General features: G+C 59.2%; 1 pseudogene; it reads left to right on the top strand.

Annotated features, from left to right (window-relative positions):
* Positions 1 to 5000, top strand: part of LOC126197794 (large subunit ribosomal RNA) — a 7758-nt pseudogene that overhangs the window by 823 nt on the left and 1935 nt on the right.

The raw sequence follows: 5000 nt of genomic DNA, 5'->3' as shown, positions 1-5000 counted from the left end.
GGCCCGGCCCCGGACCCGCGCCGCTGTTGGCTCGGGATGCTCTCGGGCGGAATAATCGCTCCCGTCAGCGGCGCTTCAGCTTTGGACAATTTCACGACCCGTCTTGAAACACGGACCAAGGAGTCTAACATGTGCGCGAGTCATTGGGCTGTACGAAACCTAAAGGCGTAATGAAAGTGAAGGTCTCGCCTTGCGCGGGCCGAGGGAGGATGGGGCTTCCCCGCCCTTCACGGGGCGGCGGCCTCCGCACTCCCGGGGCGTCTCGTCCTCATTGCGAGGTGAGGCGCACCTAGAGCGTACACGTTGGGACCCGAAAGATGGTGAACTATGCCTGGCCAGGACGAAGTCAGGGGAAACCCTGATGGAGGTCCGTAGCGATTCTGACGTGCAAATCGATCGTCGGAGCTGGGTATAGGGGCGAAAGACTAATCGAACCATCTAGTAGCTGGTTCCCTCCGAAGTTTCCCTCAGGATAGCTGGTGCTCGTACGAGTCTCATCCGGTAAAGCGAATGATTAGAGGCCTTGGGGCCGAAACGACCTCAACCTATTCTCAAACTTTAAATGGGTGAGATCTCCGGCTTGCTTGATATGCTGAAGCCGCGAGCAAACGACTCGGATCGGAGTGCCAAGTGGGCCACTTTTGGTAAGCAGAACTGGCGCTGTGGGATGAACCAAACGCCGAGTTAAGGCGCCCGAATCGACGCTCATGGGAAACCATGAAAGGCGTTGGTTGCTTAAGACAGCAGGACGGTGGCCATGGAAGTCGGAATCCGCTAAGGAGTGTGTAACAACTCACCTGCCGAAGCAACTAGCCCTGAAAATGGATGGCGCTGAAGCGTCGTGCCTATACTCGGCCGTCAGTCCGGCAGTCACGGCCGGTCCTTGCGGCCGGCCGCGAAGCCCTGACGAGTAGGAGGGTCGCGGCGGTGGGCGCAGAAGGGTCTGGGCGTGAGCCTGCCTGGAGCCGCCGTCGGTGCAGATCTTGGTGGTAGTAGCAAATACTCCAGCGAGGCCCTGGAGGGCTGACGCGGAGAAGGGTTTCGTGTGAACAGCCGTTGCACACGAGTCAGTCGATCCTAAGCCCTAGGAGAAATCCGATGTTGATGGGGGCCGTCATAGCATGATGCACTTTGTGCTGGCCCCCGTTGGGCGAAAGGGAATCCGGTTCCTATTCCGGAACCCGGCAGCGGAACCGATACAAGTCGGGCCCCTCTTTTAGAGATGCTCGTCGGGGTAACCCAAAAGGACCCGGAGACGCCGTCGGGAGATCGGGGAAGAGTTTTCTTTTCTGCATGAGCGTTCGAGTTCCCTGGAATCCTCTAGCAGGGAGATAGGGTTTGGAACGCGAAGAGCACCGCAGTTGCGGCGGTGTCCCGATCTTCCCCTCGGACCTTGAAAATCCGGGAGAGGGCCACGTGGAGGTGTCGCGCCGGTTCGTACCCATATCCGCAGCAGGTCTCCAAGGTGAAGAGCCTCTAGTCGATAGAATAATGTAGGTAAGGGAAGTCGGCAAATTGGATCCGTAACTTCGGGATAAGGATTGGCTCTGAGGATCGGGGCGTGTCGGGCTTGGTCGGGAAGTGGGTCAGCGCTAACGTGCCGGGCCTGGGCGAGGTGAGTGCCGTAGGGGTGCCGGTAAGTGCGGGCGTTTAGCGCGGGTGTGGTCTGCTCTCGCCGTTGGTCGGCCTCGTGCTGGCCGGCGGTGCAGGATGCGCGCGCCTGTGCGGCGTTCGCGCCCCGGTGCTTCAACCTGCGTGCAGGATCCGAGCTCGGTCCCGTGCCTTGGCCTCCCACGGATCTTCCTTGCTGCGAGGCCGCGTCCGCCTTAGCGTGCTCCTCCGGGGGCGCGCGGGTGCGCGGATTCTCTTCGGCCGCCATTCAACGATCAACTCAGAACTGGCACGGACTGGGGGAATCCGACTGTCTAATTAAAACAAAGCATTGCGATGGCCCTAGCGGGTGTTGACGCAATGTGATTTCTGCCCAGTGCTCTGAATGTCAACGTGAAGAAATTCAAGCAAGCGCGGGTAAACGGCGGGAGTAACTATGACTCTCTTAAGCTCATATGATGCGTCATATACGGACCCTCTCAATCCACTCCTCAGCATCCAAGCAATGTCGAGTGGATGATGGTTCGCTTAGCCTCTCGATGGGAAATCCTAGCTCTGGCCTTCACGTGGCGGGAGTCGTGAGGGAGACCGTGGGGAGGTGCAGTACCTTGTGCCTTCTCAGAGTTTTCCGACCGACAGAGCAGGGTGAACTTTCGGGGCTTGGGGGTTGCCTTCCCCCCTGCCTCTTGTTTCAGCTGGCCCCAACACACGGAAGAAAGCAGGTAGCGGTCCTCCCACTGGAGGCGCCGCGCCAGTTGTTGGGCCGTCATCTGACGCTACCAGTCCGGCTCGAGTCGCCTCGCCAGCCTATCGGTGCCCCGAGTGCCATCGTGGCTTCGGCACCAAGACTGGTCTTGGTGTCCACCGCCGCAGAGCCCATCCTGAGGTAGTCAACGCAGAGGTCAATACCCAAAGGACAAAGGCCAGGTGGTCTAGCGAAGAACTTCTACGCCTGGCCCACGCCGAAGCGGTGCTGACACTCGAGGGCGCCCGGTTCCTGAACCAGGAGTTAGTTAAGACCTTCCCGCACCGCTCACTTGAATCTATCAAGTGTCAGCGTCGTGCGGGAGCCTACAGGAACCAGGTTGCCGAGTTTGTCACCGCCCTTTCTGCTTCTGCGGAGCGACCACGTTCATCAGTGGCCACTGCTTCGACTGCTGGGGTACCCTCTGCGTTTGAGACCTTACCTCCAGCTGAGGATCCGGTCGACAAAGCCATCTGGTCGACTCTAGCAGCCTTGCCACCATCAGGGCCTAAGTATAGCTCGATAGACGCAATCCTGGTGCTGGGACCTACTACATCAAGGCCTATCATCATGGGAATGTTGCCACCTGCCCTTGATGCTTTAGGTAGCATGGAGGCGTCCCACAATCCTGTCGCCCCCAAGCAGATGTCCCAGCCACCAGAGCGTAAACGAGCCCGGCGGAGGTGGGAGTACTCCATCTGCCAGCGTGCCTTCTCCAAGAATGCGGCGCGGTGCATTAATGGCCTTCTAGACGGTACGCTCCTCCATCAACCACCTGTTATTCCTGGGTTGGTTGATTTCTGGAATGACCTTTTTACCCGGCGTCCATCTGGCCGGGCAGACCGTCTAGATTGCCGACTGCTACCGTCCCGCACAGAGGTGCCCTTTGGACAGCTGTGGGCACCCATCACGCTGGAGGACATCGCTGCAGCACTCCCACCTCGTCGCTCCGCCGCGGGCCCTGATGGTCTAACACCTGCCCAGCTCCGTCGTCTTCCCCGGGAGGTCCTCTTGAAAGTGTTAAACCTTTTCCTTCTGACCCGTCGCCTCCCATCCCGACTCCTTCAAGCCCGTACCTCCCTGCTGCCTAAGAAGGCCGCCCCAGCATCCCCCGCTGACTTCCGCCCGATCACGGTTTGCTCAGTCCTCGCCAGGGTCTTCCATAAGATCCTGGCGGGTCGTCTGATGCGGACCTGTGTGTTGGACGGACGTCAGCGGGCCTTCCTTCCTCAGGATGGGATGCTGCACAATTCCTTCTTGTTGGACCTGGCGATGACTAGGGCCAGGGTGAGCTGTAGTTCCCTCTATGTCGCTTCCCTTGATGTGTCCAAGGCATTCGACTCTCTGGACCATGGTGCCCTGAGGCCTGCCCTGAGGGCTCATGGTCTGCCTGACGAGTTCGTTGGATACATCCTGGGATGCTACGAGGAGGGAGCGACAGTGATCTGTGGTCCTGGGAAGTCGCTCGGTCCAGTGCGGCCTTCGAGGGGCGTTCGGCAGGGCGACCCTCTTTCCCCTATCCTGTTTAACCTTTCTCTGGACCTCATGCTGGCTCGCCTCCCAGATCATGTTGGTGCCAACATCATGGGACGACGTCTTAACGCTGCCGCCTTCGCCGACGACCTCCTGCTGTTCGCTGAGACAAAGGGAGGGCTCCAGGACCTAATAGATGCATCAACATCTGCTCTTGGGGACCTGGGTCTCCAAGTCAATCCTGGAAAGTGCTTTACTCTCGCACTCGCGGCCTCTTGTCGTGAGAAGAAAGTGAAGGTCGATGGAACCACGACCTTCAAGGCAGGATACACCATCATTCCTGCCCTGACAGTTGAAAGCACTTTCCGGTATCTTGGTCTGGAGTTCTCTACCAGCGGATGTAGCCTCTTCCATCCGAGGCGGGAGGTCGAGCGACAGCTAAGCGTCTTGTCCAGGGCACCACTAAAGCCTCAACAACGCCTTCACGCCCTCAGAACGGTTGTCTTGCCAGGGATCCACCATGGCCTGGCTCTCTCCAGGACCCGTCTTGGGGCTCTCTCAGCAGTGGACATCGCCATCCGCACAGCTCTCAGATCTTGGCTGTGCTTGCCAGCGGACATCCCTGTTGCGTACTTCCACGCCCCAGTTGCATCTGGGGGTTTGGGAGTACCATCAGCTCGCTGGCTTGGTCCTCTGCTGCGACGGAATCGGCTCGCCAACATGCGAGCTCTGGGAGCCCTATTGGATGGGCCGACAGAAGACGTTCTGGGGCGTGAAATTCGGAGGCTTGAGCAACAGCTGCGGTGGAACGACGGAGCCATTCGGACAAGCAATCAGCTTGCCCGGATGTGGGCTGAACGGCTGCATTCATCGGTGGACGGCGCTGCCCTGAGGAAGTCAGCCCGAACACCAGGGCAACATAGCTGGGTGGATAACCCCCGGCTCTGCATCAGTGGCCGCGACTTTATCTCCTGTATACGTACCCGAATCAATGCCCTCCCAACACGGGCGAGGCTGCTTCGTGGTCGTTCTGGTGACACCAACTGCCAGGCAGGCTGCGTCGCCAAAGAAACTGCCAACCACGTTGTCCAGCACTGCTTTAGGAGTCATGACGCCCGCATTAAGCGACATAATGCCTTGGCAACTTACGTTGCGCAAGGCCTTCGTCGCA

This window comes from Schistocerca nitens, chromosome 7 (assembly GCF_023898315.1).
Source record: "Schistocerca nitens isolate TAMUIC-IGC-003100 chromosome 7, iqSchNite1.1, whole genome shotgun sequence".
NCBI classification, from domain to species: Eukaryota; Metazoa; Arthropoda; class Insecta; order Orthoptera; family Acrididae; genus Schistocerca; species Schistocerca nitens.
The sequence above is the reverse complement of the archived record's forward strand: the minus strand, read 5'-3'. Positions and strand labels throughout refer to the sequence as shown.